Source organism: Piliocolobus tephrosceles, chromosome 13 (assembly GCF_002776525.5).
Source record: "Piliocolobus tephrosceles isolate RC106 chromosome 13, ASM277652v3, whole genome shotgun sequence".
NCBI lineage: Eukaryota > Metazoa > Chordata > Mammalia > Primates > Cercopithecidae > Piliocolobus > Piliocolobus tephrosceles.
This window is the reverse complement of record NC_045446.1, coordinates 36,779,475-36,793,306: the sequence shown is the minus strand read 5'-3', so window position 1 is coordinate 36,793,306 and position 13,832 is coordinate 36,779,475. Positions and strand designations below refer to the sequence as shown.

General features: G+C 41.8%; 1 long non-coding RNA gene and 1 other non-coding gene across 2 annotated transcripts; one reads left to right on the top strand and one right to left on the bottom strand.

Annotated features, from left to right (window-relative positions):
- Positions 1–593: 593 nt before the first annotated feature.
- On the bottom strand, positions 594–7,284 carry LOC111554675. Its single transcript, XR_002735316.2, has 3 exons — positions 7,087–7,284; positions 1,307–1,377; positions 594–1,218 (listed from the first exon to the last, which is right to left on the bottom strand). It is a non-coding gene; the product is annotated as an uncharacterized LOC111554675 (long non-coding RNA).
- Positions 7,285–7,863: 579 nt separating this feature from the next.
- On the top strand, positions 7,864–7,970 carry LOC111554707. Its single transcript, XR_002735321.1, has one exon. It is a non-coding gene; the product is annotated as a U6 spliceosomal RNA (small nuclear RNA).
- The last annotated feature ends 5,862 nt before the right edge of the window (positions 7,971–13,832 follow it).

Sequence of the window (13,832 nt, the reverse complement as noted above, 5' to 3'; positions counted from 1 at the left end):
GCTTACAGTCGTGATGGAGGGGAAGGGGAGAGGGAGTAAAGGGGAGGGGGAGGTACCACACCCTTTTAAGTAACCAGATCTTGTGTAAACTAACAGAGCCAGAACTCACTCATCACCAAGGGGATGGCACTAAGCCATTCATGAAGGATCCACTCCCCTCATCCAATACCTTTCACTAGATTCTACCTCTAACACGGGATTACATTTCAACATGGGATTTAAAGGCGACAAACATCCCAACCATATCAGCTGAGTTGCTGTTTTCTGCCTTTCCAACTTCTATTCTCCTCTTACCCAATACCCATTCCCAACCCAAACACCTGGCACAGGAGTAGACACAGTAGAACTTCATATAAGTACTACCTGCTAATTTAGCATCTCTTGTTATACTTTTTTCAATGTACTTGGGAACTCAAGGACATGGTCATCAATACACTGCCTGGATGAGAGTGGCGTATCCCTACTACTGCTGCATTATGATTGTCTGCTTATGTGCCTGTGTCCCTATCAAACTGATAGAGTCCTGGAAACAGAGATTATAGATTTTCACCTCTGTTGCCCTAGGAACTTGTACAGGGGTTGGCACATAACAGATAATCAATCAATGATGAATTTAAGAAATGGTGGGTCAACGAATTTGAAGAAATTCACTTTTGCCTAAAAAAAAATTTGACTATTTAGACTAGTTCAGTAAACAAATTAAGATGTTTGAACCATTTACACATATGGGCCCAGTCCTTATGAGAATATGAAACGTGTTTTTAGGAGTCAGATAAAATTAGAACTAAAATTGAAATGGAAGAAAAATATTAAAGAAAGCCATTGACTACTAATGGCTTTATTGTTCTACTCAGGAGCATTATGGAGCTTTCAAGGTTTTAAGCCTAAAGAAAAACTCTTAACAGTAAAATTTCTATCAGGAGAGAGCTAGTTTGAGGTCTCTTGGTACTGCTTAATTCACACTCAAGAAATAACTCTCTTCTGTCTTCTGGAAGCTACACTATTGTTCCTCCTTCCCCACCCAACAACCAAAAAACAAAGCAGGTTCAAGTCCTGGAAAGTACAGAAGAAAAATCTTATCTGCTCATGTTGTAGGTGTGTTTCTTCCACTACTTGCAGTGGAATTCATCAACCAGGTTGGGGCATGTCCAGGCTGTGTTCCACACATCTTCTTCTGAATCCTCAGCCCAGGCAGAAATCAGACACTTCCATGTTGTCCTTTAAGAGAAGAGCTGGCATTTCAGTGTTTTAAACACTGGTATATTCTGGTTCAATGGCTCAGCTAGATGTAAGGAAAGTGTGTTACCCAATTTTTTTCATCCTTTGAACCAAAAAGATGCTCTTCCTTATGTTTTACTCCACCTGACCATTGCCTGGCTTGAAGGAAAAAAGAGAACACTTTTCAAGAGCTGAGAAAATTGGCATTGATTTAACATAATTTAGTTAAAAGTTAGTTCTCCCCTGCCGTGAGCCACAGCTGATTATTTAGAGAATTATTACCATTCAGTGTTCATTGAGTTTTATCTTTCTAAATTTTCACTGATTAGCATGATTTGTTACTAGGAAAAATATTATGATTTTAATTGCATTTTGGCATCTTAAAAGAATGTTTCACACTACTTAACATCTGCAGTCAACAGATGTTTAAACACAACTCCCTCAATGACTAAAATTTGGCAAAATGTATAATAGTTGGAACAGCTTAAAATTCTAAATATACTTCTAGGAACATGATACAGGCAGATGAAGTACTACTTGTATGTGTTTTATATTAAATATTAAAATATTACATATACCATCCGCCTCGGAAATGACAGGTTTCAGGGAAAAAATCAACAACAACCAAGAGATGTTTCAACCCTACCATGCCAGAGATATTCTATCTATAAGCAGGGCTATGTCTTATGGTCACTGTCAACTGCAGTGGGGACCCTTTTTTAAGTGCTATTTATTGTGGTTAACTCTAGAGGCTGGCAGAGGCAAAACTGTGAGACAGATACGTTTGTCCCTTTTGCTTCCCCTTTTGGCATCCTTCTTTTCTCTGACTCAGATCCTCAGGAGCTTCCATGGAGGTATATTCTGAGATTAATACGTCAGATCTGAGTTTAAGTTAATTGGTCAGCCTTCAGTTAACTGGGACAAAGATTCATTCATATCAGTGTGTGTGTGTGTGGTGTCTGTCTGCTGTCTGTTTCTCAAGGCAGGGGTGTAGAGAGGAGAGAGGATGACCCAATTAGCATTTCCTCAACTATTTGACCAGCCATTGGTCAAATTAGCATTTGACCAACCATTTAAGCCGTTATGTTTAGCATGGCTTAAAGAAATCCAGAGAAAAATCATGAATTTCATTTCAATCACAACTTTTAACAATCTACTCCTGTGGGCACTTTATGACAGTTGATAACTCAGGGCTTAGCAGAGAATTGCTTCCTATCCCCTTGTTGAACTTACCCCCAATAAAAATGCCATTTCTACATCAAGAATCCTAGAGGCTGTAGCAGAAAGAGTGAGAAATCCACATTTTCTATCCCTGGATGGTTAAGTTCACAGTCACAGGAACTGTGCAGATATAAAGACTTTCAATCAATATATCTCTGCCTCAGCTTATCCTGTTATTCTGTTCTGTTACTGATTTAAGTCAGTAAATTTTGAGTACAGCCAATTACTTTATATATTATGGGTGGGCCTAGTCCAATCAGGTGAAGGCCTTAGAAGCAAAGACTAAGATTTCCTGAAGAAAAAAGAAATTGGTCTCAAAACTGCAGCATAGAAACCCTACTAGAATTTCCAGCCTGGCCTGACCTGCAGATTGGGGACTCAACACTGACTGAAACATCAACTCATCTGAATTTTCAGACCGCCAGCTTTCACTATAGATTTTGGACTGGCTGGCCCCCACAACTGAATAAGCCAATTCCCTAAAATCTCCTCTCTCTCTCCTCTCCCTCTTGACTAGTCCACATTTGTATATGTAACATCTGGATTCAGAGAAGGTGACTGTAGCCAGGAAGAAGTCGAATCATGGAGAGATAAATAGGACTAGGCCATGAGAAGTGCAGTGCAGGTGGTCCATCAGGAAGGGGTAGCAGCTTGTACAAAGACCAAGGAGATGGGGTCTCTGCCTTTGAAGGGGAGAATGGAGGGAGAGAGCCTGAGAGTTGGGAGACTGTGTGTTAGAGAGCAGTGGGTACTAAGACTGGATGGATTGGTAGGACCCAAGAACTGATGTGTAGAAAAGAACCTCTTCTTCTTTTTTTTTCCATGCAGGGGGCTTAGAATTATTGCATTTTTTAAAACACTGAGTCATCTTTTCTATAGTACTCTACAACAGAGTCCACTTCAGACTGTGCAGCTGGCCCCAGCTATCACCATATCTTCTGTCTTTCATATCCATCCCCAAAGGCATTTGCTCTTCCTAAAAGGGACGCCCTCCAAAGAAATTTTAAAAGAATCTTATCAAGGAGTCCTGGAGAAGAAAGGGATGTGAGGGTCAAGTCACAACTTTGAGGGGAAATAGAAAGAGGGCCCCTTTCTGAGAAAGGAGAATTTCAAAGAGTCTAAGAGAACCAAAAATTCAGGACTCAGGAGGGTAAGCATTCCTGTTTATGCAAGCATCACAGACCATTTGAGTGAGTGGGTTTTTCAGGTGATATTTAAATGAATAAACATGTCTATCCATGTCTCAGGGTCAGAAATGGTACTTTTGCAACTGATTCTGTCCCTCTTGAGAGGCTTCCACAAGACTGAGAGGGTGGGATGACTTAATGAACATTAAAAACAATGTTATTAGGCCGGGTATGGTGGCACATGCCTATAATTCTAGCACTTTGGGAGGCTGAGGTAGGCAGGCCCAGGAGTTTGAGACCAATCTGGGCAACATGGCGAGACCCTGTCTCTAATAAAAATGCAAAAATTTAGCCAGGCATGGTGGCACACACCTGGAGTCCCAGCTACTCGGGAGGCTGAGGTGGGAAGATCACCTGAGCTCAGGAAGTCAAGGCTGCAGTGAGCCAAGATTGCACTACTGCACTCTAGCCTGCATGGGCAGGAGTGAGATCCTGTTTGAAACACAAAAAACAATCAAACAAAAAAAAACTGCACACGATGTTATTTTTAAAATACTGAGGGGAGAGGAGGTGGAAAAAAAGGGGAAAACCTAAAACTCTCCATATTCCTACCATCAAAAAATTACATTGTGATAAGTGACTTTCTCCCCTCTGAATCTCCAATTCCATTACTTGTAGTAAATATGAATCTTATTCCACAAACTCAGATGTGCAGAAAAAAAAATTAGCACTTTTTACATAAAATTAATTATAAGCCTATAGCAACTCTCTTTATCTTATTAGGTAATTAGGAATTTGGTCTCAGATATTATTGTCACCCTCAGGGATGGGCAAGGGTCTCAGGGTTTTGTGTAGCACCAAACCCTAATAAGATCTCTTCAGCCATTGAACTTACTCTACAGTATTAACTGCTGAAGTGTCCATGGTCTCAGACTACAAGGTCTCTTCTGGTTCTGGCTCCCCTGCTGCCGCTTTTAAAACCAGGAGAATCTTTGGTGAAGCTTTGGAATTCCCAGCTCCCTAGCCCAGCCTTCCTAGGGTCTTCCTCCTCATCAGAGTGCTCCAGAACTCAGACTAAGATTCCATTTACACTCCAAACACCTTCCCTTCTCTCTCCAGTTCCTCCAGAACACCAAGCGTAATCTCCTCAATGGGTTTAGGTTTTACAAAATTCGGGACCAGAATCGGAAGTGTCTTGCAGACAACTTTGGCTTCTGGCCCTATGACAAACATCTCCCTTGTGGCAAGAGGCCACAAAAAAGCCCTGACCATCTGCTTACAAGGGAGGAGGGGAAGAAACACTGGAGGACAAACACAAGTTAATATTCCAAAAATTATACCACCACAAACTGTTGACCGTTTGCTAAGTCTCTTTCCCGAATGTTCTTGTGCTTATAAAGCAAAAATCTCTACACGTAAGCTTTTCTTTTTTAAGCAAAAAGGGGATTGTACTATATATATGTAGTTACAGCTTGCTTTTTTTTTTCACATAGTATAGTGTGGGTATCTTCCTAGAGTGTCCTTATTTTATTTGTAACAGTGGTTACTCCTCCACTGATGGGTACTCAGGTGGTTTCCATTGTTTTGCTCTTTCACACAATGCTGTATTGTGCACATACATGTACATCTCTGTGTTATTTTTCTATCATCACTTTCTAGAAGTGAACTGACTAGGTTGACCAAGTGGCTAGTGAATCAATACTCAGGTTTATTTGCAAACAGGAGCATAGTTCTCTGTTTCTCTGCACTGCGGGCCCCGGCCAACTCTGGTGGGTTGGTTAGCACATGCTGGTTTTAGAGAAAGAGCCTGAAAATGCATTTCTCAAGATCTTAGTCTTCATGCATTTGAAAAAGTTGGTGGAGTTGGTGCAAAGATTATTCTAAACATCTTTCTAGTTTGCCTCAGTGAATAGGACTGTCACTATTAGTGTACAGGAAACAATAATCTGGGCTTTACAACTAACCAGCTAAGAGACCCTGGACAAACCATGTCCCACTTGCGGTCTCAGGTAGATCATGTAAAATGGAGATGGGACAGACAGACGATCTCCTAAAGACTTCCTGAAATGTTATCATACATATTATCATATGTCCTCTGCATTCGTAAACATACAATGTCCTGGGCAGGTAACAAGTATGTCTGTGGATTGATGACAGACTTTGGGCTATATTGACTTTGCTATGCCTCTTCAGTTTCCTACTGTATATTTTTGGAACAGTATAATATATTTGTATTAACTTGTGTTCCTCCAAAAGCTGACCCAGGGACAAGGGTTCAATTTTAAGAGGTTTATATTTGGAAAGTGCAGGAAAGACCAGTAAGGGAGATGGCTGATATAAGGTATGTTATCAAGCCAGCTGTCACTGGGCTTAATCCTGAAGGGCAATGCTGAGAAACAGCATAAAACCCATGCTTCAGAGTTATCTGCCTTTGGATCAAGGGTGCTGGGGGGTTTATACATGAAATCCCATCAGCACACCCTAATGTGCTAATGTGCTAATTATCAGCACATCTAGCCTGCCATGCAAAGGCTGAGCAGCCTGCCTTGGTTTAAGGAAAAGCCTTCCAGTCAAGAGTGCAAAAAGAGTTTTCACAGCTAAGGGATGTGGGCATGGCCACAGTGTCTACTGTGTAACTCTCACTGTTCCCCTTACACCAGCCTTGCTTTACTCTTCTGTGTCTTTGCTCATGTTGTCTTCCCTCCTTTCCCTTTCTGATCAATTTCAAATCCTCAGACTTCCTAGGTTTGTGTCCTGCCTCTGCTACTTCCTAGCTGAGTGACTTTAGACATGTTACTTAAGCGCTCTGTGCCTCAGTTTCCTTATTTGGAAATAGACATAGTGATCATTCTCATCTCATTAAACAGTTGTTAGGATCAAATGGTAATAGTGGAAAGCACTTATGGAGGTGCCTACCACTTAATACGTCTTCAGTAAATGTCATTTTTTTTTATTATCCTTCAATAGCTACTTAAAGTGGTAATGCCTTGAAGAAAGCATCCCTGGGACTCCAGGCTGGGTTAAGGGCTCAGGCCCCTTCTTAACACATGATGATGACATTTTCCATATGCAAGTTTATCTTCTCCTATGGACAGTGAGTCCAGGAAGGCATCACTGTGGCTTACTCAAGTCTGCGTCCTCTGCAATTCTTGCAGGACCTAACCTGCCATTCTGTGAATGAGTAATAAACAGAGACTTTGCTTTCATTCACTCATAAATAAACCTTTTGCTTTAAGATTCACCCTGAGTAAAATGTAAATTTCATCAAACTCTAGTAATAATACACTTCCTTTATCCTAACACATACATTGCCAACAGTGCTTCCTTAAAACACACACACACATGCACATACAAACCACTGCTTAATATTTCTGAAATCAGGTTGTCAGTCTTAATACTGAGATTTTTTTTCATTTTATCTGCCTTTCTTATTATTAAATAATAATAAGATTATTATTAAATAAATGATTAAATAAATGCTAGACTCTAGTATTAAAATTGACAAATGTATGGTTTAGACATCAAAGTGAAGGATAACTTGGGAATAGTTCTCAGTTGCTCTTCAAGAAGATAGCAGGTTCCTGGGGTTCCTCGCCATGTAGTGGATCTCATACTCCCGTCATTCTGCTAACACAATCCCAGGAGCTGATTCTGTTGCGTCTCGCAGGGTATCCGTCTCATCCCGATCAAGGATGAGCAGGGCAGACTGGTAGGTCCTAGGAGTGGGAAGGGACAGAAGAACTAGTCTGATGCCATGTTGGAAGGTCAAGACAGAGATGCCAAATCAGATGTCAGGATGGAGGAGCCAACAAAATGGGCAATAGGGGACACAGTTGAGGAATGGAGTGACAGTAGCAAGAGAATGAGAAGTAGGAACCCGGCACAGAGATGTACACCCAGCCAAGAGGTGCATTAGATGCATTAGATGACGGTGAGCTGGCCTGGAATAGATACCCCAAAACCAAGATCCATGGCAGAGGGGACACTAGCAGTACAGGATCTGGCCCTGGACATCAGGTGGGTGAAGCTCTTGGGGATGGTGGAGAAGATGGCATTGATGATGAACCATGAGCCTTGGGAGGGTTTAGTCAGATATTAAACATTGCCTCATTTAATTTTGCTTGAAAAGAAAAATAATTCAGGTTAGAATATTTTAGAACACAGGCTTGCTAGTATCACTAAACCAGAAAAAAAAATTATCAAATATGTATGTATGTATGTATATATATATATATGAAAGAGCAAATCCAGATTTGAATCCAGTCTCCTTGAGTTAATAGCTAGAAGAATTTGGGCAGTGCTCGCTTCGGCAGCACATATACTAAAATTGGAATGATACAGAGAAGATTAGCATGGCCCCTGCGCAAGGATGACACGCAAATTCGTGAAGCGTTCCATATTTTTCTGGAAACCATCATTCTTAGCAAACTATCACAAGAAGAGAAAACCAAACACCGCATGTTCTCACTCATAGGTGGGAACTGAACAATGAGCTCACTTGGACTCGGGAAGGGGAACATCACACACTGGGGCCTATCATGGGGAGGGGGGAGGGGGGAGGGATTGCATTGGGGAGTTATACCTGATATAAATGATGAATTGATGGGTGCTGACGAGTTGATGGGTGCAGCACACCAACATGGCACATGTATACATATGTAACCTGCACGTTATGCACATGTACCCTAGAACTTAAAGTATAATAAAAAAAAAAAAAAAAAAAAAGAATTTGGGCAAACAATTTGGACAAGCAAGTTCTCTGCATTTAACTTTTCATCATGAAATACACATAATATTCCTGGGCTGTTGTGAGGAATTATTAAGATAAGAAGATAATGACAGCAATGGTCTACTGAATACTTAATATTTCCAGGCACGGTACCAAGGGTTTTCCCATACTTTGGTCTTATTTTCTAAAATTAGCCTACAAGGCAAGTACTACAGATTGTTATTTTACAGCTGCAAATTGAGTTTCAGTGTGATTAAGTAACTTGTGCCATGTCTCATAGCTAAAGAATATATATACATCATCACACATGGAATACAGTAGGTGTTTAACACATGTGAGTTTTCTCCTTTCACTCTGCTTGCAATGCTAGCCATAGATGATTTTAAAATTGTCCGATTTTTGAAGAAAAAACCCTCGGAAGAGCACTCCCTCTCTGCTGGACTAGAGTTTAACTATCATCATGTTCTTTGTGAATTTGATAGCCTTTTAATCCACCAAGGCCATGACCTTCTTATAATGTGCTGACTTCCTCTGCCGCCAGTGTTTCTCTCGAGGGACCTCCATCTGCATTTGTTTGTGGCTGTCTCTGTGACATTTCCTCCTTTACCTGATTCTCAAGATAATTTGTTTTTCATTTGAGCTTCAGCAGCCTGAGAGATGATGTCAAAATCAATCAATCCTCCAAAAAGCTTTGTAAATACAATTCCTTGGCTTTGCAGAAAGGGTACCTCTGTTGCCCAGTTCTTCCTGGAGCAGTGTGGCCACCCAAAGGAGAATCAGGAGGTTAGAACACAGCCTAGAACATGAAATCTCATGCATGGGGGGATGTCAGCCTCATAGCATCTGAGTCCTAGTGTAGGAAGATGGGAGCTGAGGAGGTGTCATGTCCTGGGACTTCTGGGAGCTGCAGGTGGAACATAAGAGCCCTTGGTCCAATGTGGATAATAAGGAGCCCTGTTAGAGAGCCATAGAAACCATCCCTGAGTCATGTCTTCGCTTCTCCTTCATTAAGACCTTCTCTGTTGGGGGGAGGCAGCAATGCCTTGGAAAGTTTGAGCTGGTTTCTGGTGAGAGGTTGAGGATGGGATCTAATGGTTATCTCCTTCCTCAAAACGGAGCCAGAAGATGCAAGCCAGCTGCCATGGTTTGATTGAAGCCTGTTATGGATTTGCCTTTTAATGTGTTTGTTAAAAATTTGAATCAGGTGCAACATTTAAAATGGGAGACTTCACATGAAACTCCAGATTTCTGGCTTGTCTTGAAAAATCACACCTGATAATCCTGGGCTAGCATTTCTATGGACAAGAGTAGGCTGGATCTAGGGAAACCTCTTTAGGTCGGCCAGGTGCAGTCCTGTGTGCCCCAGTCCCCACCTGACCCCATGCTCCCTTAGGTTACCTGTCTTGTTCCCTGGGCATTTGAGTTTTGACAGAAGGAACGAGAAGGAAAATAACAATAGAGTTATAAGACTTACAACCTAACACAGTTAACAGGAAAAGTAAAAGGTGCTTCAGATAACTATTTCCCTTACATATCATGCAAAACATCCAGTTTTGCAGAAAGAGAAATTGGAGACCCGAGAAGCGAATTAAGCTGCTCAAAGTCACATGGTGTTGGTAAATGGTACAACCAGAATTTGAGGTTTGGTCTCTTTGACTCCAAGTCGTGTGACCACAAAATCCCACTTGGCCACAGTGGCCTCTCCCAGAATCTGCTTCCCTTTTATGAATAGGATGCCCTCACAGTTCTGCATACCCAGGGCACCCGATACCCTGTCAGGTATCAAAGAGTTAATGTTATATCAGTCACCATTCTTGATACTAAGAAAATTCAAGAGGAGTCTTGTTTATCTCCAATGCTGGCTGGCATCCTCTCTGTTCCCTGAGTCTCTAATGAGAATGTGTACAGTGATATTCAAACAGGATAGGAGAAACTTCTTTGTGTATCACTGAGGTTACCATTTGCATTAAGGGAAAAGAGGTTCTATGACTCTCAGTTTGGCAATTCAGCAGCCATCTGTACTTCACATCACTGGCCTGAATTTTCAGCCTCATTAAATTCTTTCAGGTCATCTGGCCCCAATCTTTATGGTTGCCCAAGTGTATATTTATGTCCCATGAGTTATTGCCATTTCTAACCTGTGCTTAACTGCTCCCACCTCCCACCACCCTTAATTGATCTTGCAGTACTTCTGGTATTTTTTTTTTTTAAGTCTTCCCTTTCCCAATTATTTCCAAGAGCCCACAGGGGTTACTGCATGTGTGTCAGACACTGTGACCTCTGGGTTTCTACATGGCTTCTACCTTGTTCTTCCAGTACCAACGCATAAAAGTGCGCTGCCGGCAGGAGCCAGCGTGACTTCTTCGGCCCCTGCATTGGTGGACCGGAGAACCTCACCCCAGTGCACAGGGGCGACTTCCCTGGCCCCCCACACCTGAGAACCAGAGAACCTCACTGGAGAGTGTGTGCATATTTGCAATAAAGGGCTGCCGCTTTCTTATGTACTTTGGCTTCATGTTTAATTACTTAGCTCTCCTAAATTAAGTTACATTAAATTAAGACAAGGTTTGCCATCAGAGTCAATATACCGTTGTATTAAAAACAAGATTAAAAAAAGCTGCCAAGTTCTTTGGTGAGTGGTTGGTTAGTCTGAAATCTTTGCAAGACGCTGATGCGCAAGCTGTTGACATACTCATTGCCTACTTCAACAACTGTCAGAGAAACATGATATGGGGTAAACAGGTGCTTTTTAAAAATCGTTCATAGGCCGGGCGCGGTGGCTCAAGCCTGTAATCCCAGCACTTTGGGAGGCCGAGACTGGTGGATCACGAGGTCAGGAGATCGAGACCATCCTGGCCTACACGATGAAACCCCGTCTCTATTAAAAAATACAAAAAACTAGCTGGGCAAGATGGCGGGCGCCTGTAGTCCCAGCTACTCGGGAGGCTGAGGCAGGAGAATGGCGTAAACCCGGGAGGCGGAGCTTGCAGTGAGCCGAGATGGCGCCACTGCACTTCAGCCTGGGTGACAGCGCGAGACTCCGTGTCAAAAAAAAAAAAAAAAAAAATCGTTCATAGACCTCTGTAAAATGCAAGATAAATTAAAGTTATTTTAACAGTGAAAAACAAAAAACAGAAAAACAAATGTCAGGTGCTTTCAGGGTCTGACATATAATAAATGCTATAGTAACAGTTATTTTACATTTGTTATCTCCCTGGGTCTCATTCTAAGCCTATGAAGTAGGTACCATCCACATTTTATAGAGGAGTAAACTGAAGTTAAGAGGTCAAGTAGCCTGCTTAGGTCACCCTACAACCAGCAACAGAGCCAAGAGTCAAGCCCAGGTCTGTCTGACAGCCAGGCCTGGCCCCGTAAACACTGTTCCGTGTGCTGTCCTCAGACACAAGCCTTGCTCTCCAGAAGGCTGTATTCTAGAAGCCTTATTGCAGGACTGAAAACACTAAGTGCCACTAGAGACATAGAAATAATGTGGATGGGGATTTCACAACAGGGCCTGTGGGAAATTGTTTCCAGCTTAGAAAATCAGAGGAAGTTTTAAGGAAGAAGTGGAATTTGAGTCTTGAATGATTTATTTGTGCAGAAGCAGGAGTGAGAAAGGACAAACAAAAAAAACCAGGGATGAGAGGGGTGAGGCATAGTTTGGAAACAGGCCGTAGCTGGTTCAATAAAAGTGGACTCTGGGGTATATGCAGGAGAACAGGGAAAGGTGAGGCCTGCAACCCTCCCTAGGTGAAGTCAGATCACAAGGGGCTTCAAGTACCAAGCTAAAGAGTGTGCATCTAAAATTGAAGGTCTTTAAATAGCTTTTTAAAAGACTAAATGGAAACAAAAAACAAGGCCAAAAGGGAAAAGGAAAAAATAAGACCTAAGACTTTGAGACATGGTGATTATTTGTCAGTAAGAATTGACGGAATATGGTCTTATTAACCTAGTTAGTTCTCTTCAGAAAAAGCCACATAGATTTACAGAAAAAAAAAAGTTGATTTTGCAAACAACATACTTGTTCATTTGAAGAGTTGAAGCATTCTTTCTGAAATGTAGTATAATTTTTATATTTAAGTTAAAATGCAATTATAGATATTTTTCATCGGTTAGATAAAAGAGATCTAGAATTTAAATTTTATTTGTGAATTATTTCCCTACCTCCTTCCCCCTCTCCCTTCCTTCCGTCCACTTGCATTTGTGTTTGGTTCACTTCTCTCTCTTAGACAATAGGTATTTTCTCGTTTCTTAATCCCAATTTCTCCTTCATGTTTTGAGTGCTGTTTTATGTTTCGATTTCACATTTATTGTAACATGAACCCTCAGCCAATAGGACATCCAACATCCCTAGAATGGCAGAGTTGAAAGGAACAGTAGAGATGATCTATTCTAACATTCATCTTACAACTGAGACAATGAAGGCTCAGAGAAAGAACATGACTTTTTCAAAAACACAGAGTGAGTTCAAGGCAGAAATGGGACTTGCACTTGTTTTCTGGCTCCTATCTAGTGCTCATTTCAGTGCATCATCTGAGCACATGTGTAAGCAGGGCTCTGGGCCTTTACCTTCTTGAGAATGGTTTAGGGAGTCTCAATAGACTTCTCATGTACTGCTGTAGGACTTAGAATCTATGAAGTATTTAGAGCTGGAGGGAACCTTAAGGTCCTGAAATTCAGCATCCTCCTGGCTGTGGTCTAAATGGTCCCTGCAAAATTCATGTGTTGAGAAGAATCCCCGGTGCAACAGTGTTGGGAGGTGGGCCTTTTTGGGACATGTTTAGGTAAACAGACTAATGTCACTGTGAAAGGGCTTGATGGAAGGAGTTTGGCCCGTTCTCACTCTCCTATCCCTTCTTCTATGTGAGAACACAGTGTCCTCCCATCTGAAAAATGCAGCATCAAAGTGCCATCTTGTAAACAGAGAGCAGCCCTCACCAGACAGCTGAACCTGCTGGTGCCATGATCTTGGACCTTCCAGCCTCCAAAACAGTCAGAAATAAATTTCCATTCTTTGTAAATTACCCAGTCTCAAAACTTCTTTTGCAGAGGAGAAGACCAAAGCTGAAAGAAGTGAGGGGTGACCTGCTTAGCTTATGTGGCTGGAGACGTACACAGCAAGGTCAGGGATTCCAGTCTGCTGACTTGAGGCCCATGCTTTCACTCTGTACATGCACATCCTTATTTTCAAAGTCTCCAGTTCAAAAATTCATCAGTCACATATACTGAAAGGAATTCTGCTTCACAATGCCTGGAGGAGCTTCAAGTGGAATGTGTCCAAACCAGGAGGAAACAATTCCCTTGGTTTTCCTCTGGATGTCAGTGCAGGTTGGTGTGAGGTGAAGGTGTGGGTGTAGAAAGCTGGCCAATTCCACTTTACAAGTTCTTTAGTTTCTCATATCCAGGAAGTACCACAGCCACTGAATTCTTGGTGAAACCAGAACCTAAAACAGTAAAAGTGGAGTTGGGAACCTGCGGAAGCAATACTCAACCAAGCCAAAACTAAGATTTTATGTGTACATAGCATGGCTGCAGCC